Here is a 14,326-nt window from a genome sequence, read left to right on the forward strand (position 1 = left end):
CATCCCAACCGTGAAGCATGGAGGTGGAAACATCATTCTTTGGGGAGGCTTTTCTGCAAAGGGGACAGGACGACTGCACCGTATTGAGGAGAGGATAGATGGGGCCATGTATCGCGAGATCTTGGCCAACAACATCCTTCCCTCACTAAGAGCATTGAAGATGGGTCGTGGCTGGGTCTTCCAGCATGACAACGACCCGAAACACACAGCCAGGGCAACTAAGGAGTGGCGCCGTAAGAAGCATCCCAAGGTCCTGGAGTGGCCTAGCCAGTCTCCAGACCTGAACCCAATAGAAAATATTTGGAGGGTGCTGAAAGTCCGTATTGCCCAGCGACAGCCCCGAAACCTGAAAGATCTGGAGAAGGTCTGTATGGAGGAGTGGGCCAAAATCCCTGCTGCAGTGTGTGCAAACCTGGTCAAGACCTACAGGAAACGTATGATCTCTGTAATTGCAAACAAAGGTTTCTGTACCAAATATTAAGTTCTGCTTTTCTGATGTATCAAATACTTATGTCATGCAATAAAATGCAAATTAATTACTTAAAAATCATACAATGTGATTTTCTGGATTTTTGTTTTAGATTCCGTCTCTCACAATTGAAGTGTACCTATGATAAAAATTACAGACCTCTACATGCTTTGTAAGTAGGAAAACCTGCAAAATCGGCAGTGTATCAAATACTTGTTCTCCTCACTGTAGGCCTACCCTACAGCCTATGGCGCACGGGAACAGCTGCAAGAGAGAGGCTAGAGATGTGTAGAAGCTACATTTTAAGTAGATATTAGGCCATTAATTGTCTTAATATTAGGGCTATAATATAAATATATATATTTACCTGTCAAAGCGCAAGAAAGAAAGTTAACAGATAATGAAATGTCAGATCTGTATGTTCCTCAAGGCTGCACTCTACAGTCCCCGGGGCACGCAATGCGATTTTAGCATGTATATCTTGGTGGGGCAAACAACCTTTTTTATGGGGGATGCATAACAGCAAAGCCACTACACAACACAACACAACAGAAAACACAACAATACATTAATTGCACTATAACGGTGACAAACTGTGCCCACAAACTGTTAGGGCCTACATAAAGCTGTCCCAACTGTAGAGTCCCAACAGCAATCCCAACACCTTACCACTGCTACACCTGGCTATCTGCAGAGCCTTGTCTGGCAGCAAAACAGTTCATTCAGCCTCATTTACTGCCTTTAAAAAAACATAGCTGATATGTCTGACTTGCTTAAACAAATATGGTTTCTACTGACAATTGAGATGTAAAAACTATGGCATAAGGGGACGACAAGCGGATAAGAGGCAATCCATAATTTCGATTAAAACATTAATGAGCGATCTAGGACGGACGTAGTCAATATAACTATTTGTTCAGCACTTTTGAAATGTACATAAACAGAATTCAGTACATGGGCCGTTCTTACAGTGGATAAGCGGATAAGAGGCAATCCGTAATTTCGATTAAAACATTAATGAGCGATCTAGGACGGACGTAGTCAATATAACTATTTGTTCAGCACTTTTGAAATGTACATAAACAGAATATAGTACATGGGCCGTTCTTACAGTGGATAAGCGGATAAGAGGCAATCCGTAATTTCGATTAAAACATTAATGAGCGATCTAGGACGGACGTAGTCAATATAACTATTTGTTCAGCACTTTTGAAATGTACATAAACGGAATTCAGTACATGGGCCGTTCTTACAGTGTTCTCCCTGTACACCAAGTCAGAACCGTAGGATAAATAAAGGGGGCATATAAGCAGACAATGAAAGTTCTTACAATATTTGATGATTACATTTCTCTATTACTTTCTTAGCTACAGTATACAAATTACATATTTTATGCAGCAGCGTACTAGACATTTTTGGACTCACCTTGTTGTGGTGTGCTCACTTGAACAGGAAGGTGGCATGGCGGTCCTTCGTGGGCAAATTTTGTCATCAAACTCTGTCATCAAAGTCTGGCATTCTCTGGATTTATGGTGCTTTCAAGACAACTGGGAACTCATGATGACGGTTGAATCATGATGACTTCAGTGATCTTCAGGTCGTAGCTCTAGAAAGAGGCCCCAGTTCCCAATTTACAATTCCGAGTTGGATGACCGTTCAAAACTTATTTTCAGAGTCGGAGCTCATTTTTTCCCTAGTTCCCAGTTGTTTTGAACTCATTGAAGTCAGAGTTACCAGTTCCGAATGAACAGTTGTTTTGAGCATGGCAGAAATCATGCTGGATTGACAGCATGGCCAATGTTGAATGTTTATAATTTTAAGCTTGGAAAAGAGACCCTTAAACCCAGAATTGGGACCACACACCCACTCCACTGAATAGCAGGCTAGTGATTGCTTTGCAATGCTTGCAGTTAGCCACTGATTCCTTCCAAACCACTCATTGTTGAATTTGAGATTTCCAATTTGTTGTGTAATGTTTATGTTCAATGGCGGATGAGCACCGATACGTTTTATCTATAATTTCTCTTCATAATTTTTTTTTGGGGGGGTAGATCAGCTTTAATATTGCAGATAGATTGTAACTTCCATCAATGTAATTGTCTGCATCACTTCCAATCCCCCATATGTATTTTTCCCCCCGCAAATATACGCTACCAGTCAAAGGTTTGGACACACCTACTCATTCAAGGGGTTTTCTTTATTTGTACTATGTTTTACATTGTAAAATAATAGTGAAGACATCAAAACTATGAAATAACACATATGGAATCGTGTAGTAACCAAAAAAGTGTTAAACAAATCCACATTTATTTTATATTTGAGATTCTTCAAATAGCCACCCTTTGCCTTGATGACAGCTTTGCACACTCTTGGCATTCTCTCAACCAGCTTCATGAGATAGTCACCTGGAATGCATTTCAATTAACAGGTGTGCCTTCTTAAAAGTGAATTTGTGGAATTTATATCCTTCTTAATGCGTTTGAGCCAATCAGTTGTGTTGTGACAAGGTAGGGGTGGTATACAGAAGATAGCCCTATTTGGTAAAAGACCAAGTCCATATTATGGCAAGAAAAGCTAAAATATGCAAAGAGAAATGACAATCAATCATTACTTTAAGACATGAAGGTCAGTCAATACGGAACATTTCAAGAACTTTTAAAGTTTCTTCAAGTGCAGTTGCAAAAACCATCAAGCTCTATGATGAAACTGGCTCTCATGAGGACCACCACAGGAATGGAAGACCCAGAGTTACCTCAGCGGATAAGTTCATTAGAGTTACCAGCCTCAGAAATTGCAGCCCAAATAAATGCTTCACATAGTTTAAGTCACAGACACATCTCAACATCAACTGTTCAGAGGGGACTGTGTGAATCAGGCCTTCATGGTGGAATTGCAGCAAAGAAACCACTACTAAAGGACACCAATAAGAAGAAGAGACCTGCTTGGGCCAAGAAACACGAGCAATGGACATTAGACCGGTGGACATTTGTCCTTTGGTCTGTAGTCCAAATTTGAGATTTTTGGTTCCAACCGCTGTGTCTTTGTGAGACGCAGTGTGGGTGAACGGATGATCTCCTCATAAGTATTTCCCACCATAAAGCATGGAGGAGGAGGTGTTATGGTGTGGGGGTGCTTTGCTGGTGACACAGTCAGTGATTTATTTAGAATTCAAGGCACACTTAACCAGCATGGCTACCACAGCATTCTGCAGTGATACGCCATCCCATCTGGTTTGGGCTTAGGGAGACTATCATTTGTTTTTCAACAGGACAATTACCCAACACACCTCCAGGCTGTGTAAGGGCGATTTTACCAAAAAGGAGAGTGAAGGAGTGCTGCATCAGATGACCTGGCATCCACAATACCCGACCTCCACCCAATTGAGATGGTTTGGGATGAGGAGTGAAGGAAAATCAGCCAACAGGTGCTCAGAATATGTAGGAACTCCTTCAAGACTGTTGGAAAAGCATTCCAGTTGAAGCTGGTTGAGAGAATGCCAAGAGTGTGCAAAGCTGTCATCAAGGCAAAGGGTGGCTATTTGAAGAATCTCAAATATAAAATATATTTTGATTTGTTTAACACTTTTTTGGTTACTACATCATTCCATATGTGTTATTTCATAGTTTTGATGTCTTCACTATTATTTTACAATGTAGAAAATATTAAAAAAGAAAGAAAAACCCTTGAATGAGTAGGTGTGTCCAAACTTTTGACTGGTACTGTATATATGGTCTCCAGAGTGGCGCAGTAGTCTAAGGCACTGCATCGCAGTGCTAGCTGTGCCACTAGAGATCCTGGTTTGAATCCAGTCTCTGTCGTAGCCGGCCGCGACCTGGAGACCCATGGGGCGGCGCACAATTGGCCCAGTGTCATCCAGGGTAGGGGAGGGAATGGCCGGCAGGGATGTAGCTGAATTGGTAGAGCATGGCGTTTGCAACACCAGGGTTGTGGGTTTGATTCCCACAGGGGGCCAGTATGAAAAATGAAATACAAAAATAATGTATGCACTCACTAACTGTAAGTCGCTCTGGATAAGAGCGTTTGCTAAATGACTAAAATGTAAATGTAAAGGACTGAAATCCTGCAGCGCCCACAAGAAAGCACATATACAGGGCCGTCTGAAGTTTGCCAATGAACATCTGAATGGTTCAGAGGAGAACTGGGTGAAAGTGTTGTGGTCAGATGAGACCAAAATCGAGCTCTTTGGCATCAACTCAACTCGCCGTGTTTGGAGGAGGAATGCTGCCTATGACCCCAAGAACACCATCTCCACGGTCAAACATGGAGGTGGAAACATTATGCTTTGGGGGTGTTTTTCTGCTAAGGGGACAGGACAACTTCACCGCATCAAAGGGACGATGGACGGCCATGTACCGTCAAATCTTGGGTGAGAACCTCCTTCCCTCAACCAGGGCATTGAAAATGGGTCGTGGATGGGTATTGCAGCATGACAATGACCCAAAACACACGGCCAAGGCAACAAAGGAGTGGCTCAAGAAGAAGCACATTAAGGTCCTGGAGTGGCCTAGCCAGTCTCCAGACCTTAATCCCATAGAAAATCTGTGGAGGGAACTGAAGGTTCGAGTTGCCAAACGTCAGCTCTAAACAAAATCCCTCCTGAGATGTGTGCAAACCTGGTGGCCAACTACAAGAAACGTCTGACCTCTGTGATTACCAACAAGGGTTTTGCCACCAAGTACTAAGTCATGTTTTGCAGAGGGGTCAAATACTTATTTCCCTCATTAAAATGCAAATCAATTTATAACATTTTTGACATGAGTTTTTCTGTTAAAATAAACCTACCATTAAAATTATAGACTGATCATGTCTTTGTCAGTGGGCAAACGTACAAAATCAGCAGGGGATCAAATACTTTTTTCCCTCAATGTATATACATTTTATGGACACAGATCATTTTTACAATAATTATATTTTGTTTGTTTTTACTCCTGAACTTCCTCTACCCTCAACCTTTCCGATCATTTTCATGATGTCCATCCGGTTTGCTTCTATATGCCATATCTTTCTAACTGTGCTCTTTCACAAAAGCTCTCAACCTATAATCTACAGTGCTATGAAAAAGTATTTGCCCCCTTTCTAATTTTCTCTACTTTTGCATATTTGTGATACTGAATGTTATCAGATCTTCAACCAAACATAATATTAGATAAAGGGAACATAAGTGAACAAATAACACAACAATTGCATATTTATTTTCATTTATTTCATAAACAAAGTTATGCAACACCCAATTCCCCTGTGTGAAAAAGTAAACCACCTTTAGCTGCAATGACTCCAACCAAATGCTTCCTGTAGTTGTTGGTCAGTCTCTCACGTCGCTGTGGAGGAATTTTGGCACACTCTTCCATGCAGAACTGCTTTAACTCAGTGACGTGTGGGTTTTCAAGCATGAACTGCTCGTTTCAAGTCCTGCCACAACATCTCAATTGGGATTAGGTCTGGACTTTGACTAGGCCATTCCAAAACTTCCAATTTGTTGCGTTTTAGCAATTTTCATGTAGACTTGATTGTGTGTTTTGGATCATTGTCACACCACCACCACCATGCTTGACCTTTGGTATGATGTTCTTACTGTGGAATGCAGAGTTTGGTTTTCGCCAGGCATTACTGGAACCATGTCGTCCAAAAAGTTATACTTTTGAATCATCTGTCCATAGAACGTTCTTCCAAGAGTCTTGATGATCATCCAGGTGCTTTTTGGCAAACTTGAGTCAACTTTTTGGACGAGATGGGTCCCATTATGCCTGGCGAAAACCAAACACTGCATTCCACAGAAAGAACATCATACCAAAGGTCAAGAATGGTGGTGGTGGTGTGATGGTTTGGGGATGCTTTGCTGCCTCAGGACCTGGACGACTTGCCTTAATAGAAGGAACCATGAATTCTGCTCTGTATCAGAGAATTCTACAGGAGAATGTCAGACCATCCGTCTGTGAGCTGAAGCTGAAGCGCATCTGGGTCATGCAGCAAGACAATGATCCATAACACACAATAAAGTCTACATGAAAATTGCTAAAAAGCAACACATTTGAAGTTTTGGAATGGCCTAGTCAAAGTCCAGACCTAATCCCAATTGAGATGTTGTGGCAGGACTTGAAACGAGCAGTTCATGCTTGAAAACCCACACGTCACTGAGTTAAAGCAGTTCTGCATGGAAGAGTGTGCCAAAATTCCTCCACAGCGACGTGAGAGACTGATCAACAACTACAGCAAGCATTTGGTTGGAGTCATTGTAGCTAAAGGTGGCACAACCAGTTATTGAGTGTAAGGGGGCAATTACTTTTTCACACAGGGGAATTGGGTGTTGCATAACTTTGTTTATGAAATAAATATGTAATTGTTGTGTTATTTGTTCAGTTATGTTCCCTTTATCTAATATTAGGTTTTGGTTGAAGATTTGATAACATTCAGTATCGCAAATATGCAAAAGTAGAGAAAATTAGAAAGGGGGAAAATACTTTTTCATAGCACTGTATATACTTATTATGGCCACAGTATGCTTTATGTTAGTTAACTTGTTGTTATTAGTTGTTGTTAGTTGTTATTAGTCCCATCATTCAGCTCCATTCAACACCACCCATCTATCTCTTAACACCATCCATATTGGATTTCTATTTGCCATATATTTTTCAACTGTACTGTGATGTTTCACAACATTTCTGAACCCTTCTATTCTTATTGTTTCTATAAATTGTAAATTGAAAATAAACATTTTTGCTAAAAGTATTATTATATTATTGATCGATTGACTATGACTTTTCAGATCACCCAGTAGTGCTATCTACAGGGTTAGCTCCAGGTAAATATTGCAATCCTTCAGCCATTCCTGGACCTGTGACCAAAAACAAGCTACAAATGGACAGTACCAAAACAAATGATCTAATGATTCTGTCTCTTTGCAGCAAAATCTGCAGAGCTGGGAAGATTGTATCCCCCATATAAATAACATTCTACTGGTAGCAAGAATTTTGTATAATAATTTAAATTGAACAATTATACGTTTTGAATCCGGCGTCGTTTTGCGTATCAGTTCATAAACACTATGCCATGGAATCGGTACGTCAAAAATCTCTTCCCAACTATTTTGCAATCTATATGGGATGGCTGTCAATCCTTTCGTCCTTAAATGAAACTGGTATACTTTTTTAAAATCACAATTTTCTTTAAGCAATTATGGTCTTTAATGCAGGGGCAACAGACAAGTTTCTTACTTTTTCCCCCTTCCACCTTCTCTTCAATTTTTGCGGTAATGCTGCAGTTATTTGGTTGTAATTTTGGGTAGAGCAGACATTTCCATATGTTTTTATTAGCTGCATGTGCGACATAACTGTTATCCTTCCGTCTTCCCCAGTCCTTCAGGCAGTTCTGGCCTTTTCCGCTGGACCAGAAAGGCAGCATCAGCCGCGGTCAAGCCACTATTACTCTTGCTGCATCCTGGTCCTTCCAAAGAAAAGGATAGAAGACCCAGTAGAGAAAGGGACACAATCCCAGACAATCTCCACCACGCAGGGTTGTGAGTAATGACAAGAAACAATCTAAGGTTTAAGACTTCCCACCACTCCAATCTGTCCCTTATAGAAATTGATGGGGCCCTATAACCACATACGAGTTGAATTGGTACAGCATTCTCACTCATGGGTGCAACAAATATAGCCCCTTACAAGGCACGCCTCAAAAGATGTTAATGAGACAGAAACAACAATACCATGCACGCATTAGTGGTCAAAGGGTTTTTGGAGCTCCAAAGATACGGTACGGTACTGTATTCTGTGGGGTAGAATTACAGTTCATAAGAAAAGTCGACATCAGAATGCAGTTTACTTTAAACCGACTCTGAGTGAAATTCTCTAAAGAGCTGTAGTGTGCCTAATGTCGTTTTCCAATGCTTTGTCGCCGTTATATCAGTTCTGGCAATATGTTTTTCAAAGTTCTTGAAGTTTTCCAGATTGACATACCTTCATGTTTTAAAGTAATGATGGACTGTCGTTTCTCTTTGCTTATTTGAGCTGTTCTTGCCATAATATAGACTTGGTCTTTTACTAAATAGGGCTATCTTCTGTATACCACCCCTACCTTGTCACAACACAACTGATTGGCTCAAACTCATTTAGAAGGGAAGAAATTCCACAAATTAACTTCTAACAAGGAACACCTGTTAATTGAAATGCATTCCAGGTGACTACCTCATGAAACTTGTTGAGAGAATGCCAAGAGTGTGCAAAGCTGTCATCAAGGCAAAGGGTGGCTACTTTGAAGAATCTCAAATATAAAATATATTTTGATTTGTTTAACACTTTCTTGGTTACTACATGATTCCATATGTGTTATTTCATAGTTTTGATGTCTTCACTATTATTTTACAATGTAGAAAAAAGTCAAAATAAAGAAAAACCCTTGAATGAGTAGATGTGTCCAAACTTTTGACTGGAACTGTATATATTTTAAAGATAAATGCCATGGCGGCCGCAGTGCAGTTTAGAAGTAGCCCAAAAACATTTTCACCCGTGACATCGTTTTCAAAGCCCAATTTTACTCTAAAACTGCGAACATGGCAACACTGCTCATCGTACTATAGAGTATCACACTAAGATACACATAGCAGCAGTGCCATCTATTGGCTTGGCGACATCTAGTAACATTTTCCTCTAACCTTTTACATAGGCTTTGCTCCTTTCCAGTGACGATTTTATTATGTAAATCTTGGTAGGGCAAACTCAACCAATTTTCTTAGATGCATGCCAGCAAAGCCACTACACTACACAACACAACACTAAACAATACATTAATTGCACTATAACGGTGACAAACGGAGCCCACAAACTGTTAGGGCCTACATAAAGCTGTCCCGACAGGGGAGCTTTCCTTTCAGCACCATGGAGTGACTCCTTACCACCGCTACACCTGGCTATCAGCAGTCTCATCTGGCAGCGAAAATGTTAATTCAGCCTCATTTATTGCCTTCTTAAAAACTCAGAGCTGATATGGCTGACTTGCTTAAATAAATATGGTTTCTACTGACTCCTTGTGGATTTGTGTAGCTCGATAAAAACTGCCCACTCCTTCAATAATAACGAATGCCGACATGGGTTTTGGCTTTTGAACCATACACAAACATTATTACATTTAAGCAGTGGCGGCTCCTGAAAAAATTCTCAGGAGGGGCAATTTTTCTGATGATTTAGGTGACCTACACACATTTAAAAAAAGATATGTCCAGCAACAACATGAAGACAGGGGCAGCATATAAGTCAATACCAGAAGCATTTATTGACTGATCTCAAAAGTGTTGGCTTACCAGGGTTGGTGGAGCCCTCAGTTTCATCTTTGCCTCGCAAAGCTAACTCAAACACTCCGCAAAACTTCACACACTGGATTAGCCGGCTGAGGATGTGGCGGTTCTTGCTAATGTCGTAGTAAATATATTTGTTATAGTGAATATGGAATATGATATGTTGAGTAAAATGTTGTGCTAAGATCTATTTAGGTCAGGAGCTGGTTATAAGTTCTGTTCCTATCCAATAACAATGGACAAAAGGGTCCTATCTTGTCAGCCTTGTCAGCAGGTGGCCAAGGACAACACCCACGCCATAGGCCTCTCAGTTCTTCCAACTCACGAGTTCTTGCTCTGAGGACACACACACACACAAACACACACACACAAACACACACACACACACACACACATCATCACTGTTAAACACACACACACACACACATCATCACTGTTAAACACACACACACACACACACACACAAAAATCCCCTCTCTTAGGCTGAACATTTGAAGACAGAGAACCCGACTCAGAGCCAATGCAACAGTGACAGTAGCCTGGAGGTGACCTCGCCCAACTCATCAGGACCAATCAGAAGATCAGAACTACTAGATTGAACCTACTTCATTTATTGCATAAAATGTCTGCACACAATGTTTCGGGGCTCTCTTCAGATAATAATAATAATAATAATAATAATAATATGCCATTTAGCAGACGCTTTTATCCAAAGCGACTTACAGTCATGCGTGCATACATTTTTGTGTATGGGTGGTCCCGGGGATCGAACCCACTACCTTGGCGTTACAAGCACCATGCTCTACCAGCTGAGCTACAGAAAGTGGATACTCATGGATGCGCATTGCAATTGTAAAATGTCAACACAATTGGAGACACCACGTCATTTTTGGAGACATGTTATTGACAGTAAACTATTGTAGATGCGACTGCTAACTAAATAAAACATTTTAGCTGGCTAGCTAATCATCTTAGCTAAATGTGGGGCAAACAATTCAGTTATTTACCGTTAATTTGAGGGATTGGGGTGAAAGAAATCGAGTTACATAGTGATACTTTACGATATACTGTATTGACAATATCGCAATATTTTAGCGCTAGTTGGCTGTACCTGCACCAAAACACCATTATTGTTCCTTCATAGCTTGTTCTCAATCTTTTCACATTGGGAGCCAATTTGTTTTCAGCACTTTTATTTCCATGACTGATCAAAACTCGTTCTCATGGCTTTCTGATCCCTCTGCAACAGACATATGGTGCGCAATAAAATCACAGTATCGAATCGCAATACGTATAGAATCATGAGACTCGCAATGCTGATGCATATATCTTATCGTGAGGTTCCTGGCAATTCCCAGCCCAAGTTCATTTGCCACAACAAATCTCTTCGCTAGCAAACGCGATGTCTTCTCCAAAACGGCAATGTGTCTCCAGCAATGTTTACTTTTTTGACGTTCTATGGCATCTCCACTTTCCAAGCATATATGACCACATGTAATATTTTGGTAAGTGATGCAAATAGTGAACTATGTAGGGCCAGGATGTAAAATATATGTAGCTGCAGCAATTTCTCTTATCTGATATGGTAAGTAATGGGGCTTAATTTATAGCTCCCTAAGAGTTTGACGAACGGGTCCGTGAACGCGATTCCAGATATATTTACCTCTGAATAAACTGCCTTTATTACACCATATCCACCCTGTCCAAAGTCTCTACTTGGTCTCAGTTGGTTCTCCAGTAAACTTGTGATTATCAACACTAACCTCATCGTTGTGGCGGCGGACAGCTAGCCTGTATCCCTCGTCATCCAGTTGAGTGAGTGGCAATGTCTTTTTTCGTTCGTACCAATTTTTGGAAAATCCTCGGGTGTAGGACTTTCCGCCTTTAGTAGAAACCTGTTGAATTATTAAATTTGGTCTGGGAGGTCCTAATTGTTTCGTTGCCAATTTATCTTCATTTGTTCGCCGACAAAAAGGAACTTCTTTCAAACAATCCACTCTTTTCTCAGTTACGTTCATGGTTACGTAACGTATGACGAAAGCGCGTAAGTGCAAGCCCACAGACACCCATTGAGATTGTATTGAAGGCTCTGAAATTTGAAAAAAATAGATTTTACATGGGAGTCTATGACAGACTTCTGGGCGATTTTCAACCTGACTGAAATCGCCCCAAAAGGGGGGGGAGCCATTTGAAGCACGACTTTAGCCTGATTCGACATTTGGTGGCAGTGTGGCACTGTGGCAGATCAGACGTATAGATTACAACACTGATAACTACTGTTGCCGTGATATAATTGATTAGAAAAAAAATCCCTTCCTTTTCCCGTTTGGCAGTGCGTCGCCCATATCGCCCTATTGAACAGGCCGCCCCTGCATTTAAGTGCAAGCAAACGAGCTGGGACGAGGTAGGCTTTCGTTCAGCACTTTCAAAATGGACACCGACAGAAATTCAGATAGATGTTAGTTCAGATAAATTCAGCAAGATGTTGAGGCCTTAACTTTACTCTTCTTTAAGTCACCGCAGAGAGAGAGAGAGACTACCATTTGAAGTATTTTATAAGGCCTATGTGGTCTAAAAAGGAAGGAAAATACAATCACGAGGATCCACTTTTATAGACAATAGGCCTATACTGACGCACAGACAACGCATTGCGTAAACAAAACAACCCTCGCAATATCAACTGGAATTACATGGGTCTATTACTGAACTTTCACTGGCAAACATGGTTACAGACAACAACATTATAGTATCTCCTCCTCGTGGAGAAAAGCACATGGGCTAACTATAATACACAAAGTAAGCACAACAAATAAATGCATCATTCCAACATTTGTATGTACAAACTATGGCATAAGGGAACGATGAGCGATTAAGAGGCAAGACGTAATTTCGAGTAAGACATTAATGAGTGAGCTAAGACAGACATAGTCAAAATAATTATTTGTTCAGCACTTTTGAAATGTACAGTTACAAAATTCAGAACATGGGCAGTTATTACAGCATTCTCCTTGTACACCAAGTCAGAACCGTAGGATAAATTACGTGGGCATATAAACTCTTACAATATTCGATGATGACATTGATCTAAAACAGGCTATATGTGCAACACCAAGTCAGAACAGTAGGCTAAGTTCTGAGGGACCAAATTCTTAGGGTGAGTCACATGGGCTACTAACAGCTTACTACATTTTACATATTTAGCAGACGCTCTTATCCATAGCGATTTACAGTTTGTGAGTGCATACATTTTTTCATACTGGCCCACGTGGGAAACGAACCCACAACCCTGGCGTTGCAAGCGCTATGCTCTACCAACGGAGCTACAGGGGACTACACAACATACACTTAGTATTACTTTCTTAGCTACAGTAACGTTGTACATATCCCCCTGGCATATTGCATAATTTATGCAGCAGCATACAAGACATAGGCCTATTTTTGGACTCACCGTTGTTGTGCTTTGCTCACTTGAACAGGAAGGTGCTGCGGTGGTCCTTCTTGTGGGCAAACTTGGTCATTCTCTGGATTTTTGGTGCTTTCAAGATAACTGTGAACTAAAAAAAAACGAAGTCGAATCATGACGTCAGTGATCTTCAGGTCGGAAAGTCGGAGCTCTAGAAAGAGACCCGAGTTCACGACTTGGAATTCCGAGTTGGATGACCATTGAAAACGTATTTTCCCAGTCGGAGCTCAGTTGTCTTGAGTGCACCGATGTTGGAGATTTCCCAGTTCCGAGTTCTGAGTTCCCAGTTGTGTTGAACACGGCAGAAATCATGCTGGATTCACAGCATGGCCAATGTATTCAACCTTTTCTGGCCCAGGGTGTTGCGTGTGAATGTTTATCATTTTAAGCTAGGAAAAGAGACCCTTTCAGACAGATTTAAATCCTTAAACCCAGACTTGGAACAGACACCCTCTCCACCGAACAGCAGGCAGGGAAGCAAAATAGTGATTGCTTTGCGATGCTGGCAGTTAGCCACTCATTCCTTCTAAACCACTCATTGTTGAATTTGTGTTTTCTGACTTCCTGTGGAATGTAGTGGCGGTCAGTGCAGTTTAAGATGAGGGAGGATGATAATCTTTTTATGTACATGGACTTATTTATATTACAGCATATTGGATGACTGTCATTCAAATTCCATTCACCCAGCTCAATGTGACGTCGATAGGTTTAAGCTACTACATGATGCTCGAATTTACCCTGTCCCCATCATGAGGTTGCTACAACATAGCCTATGAATGAAAGTTTACAACGTAGGTGCACAGGTCGAGAGAATTTTGAGTAATCAAGGTGACAGACAGTGACACATTCAATACCGCCTTGCACACTTTTGCCTGCATCTAGCTGATCTAGGGTGTAATCATTAGTCCAACAGTTGCAAACGAGAGTTTCTATTGGACAAATTCAGGTATGTTTATCCCCGTTTCGTTCCATTTGCTTCCGTTTAAGAAATGTTTTTCAACAGAATTGGCACAGTTCACTTTCATAGCAGCCATGTACAAACAGCTGGTTGTATATATAATTCCTTCTCGCATCTATCTACACG

The sequence above is a fragment of the Coregonus lavaretus genome, assembly GCF_964263955.1.
Source record: "Coregonus lavaretus genome assembly, chromosome: 21".
Classification (NCBI taxonomy): Eukaryota; Metazoa; Chordata; class Actinopteri; order Salmoniformes; family Salmonidae; genus Coregonus; species Coregonus lavaretus.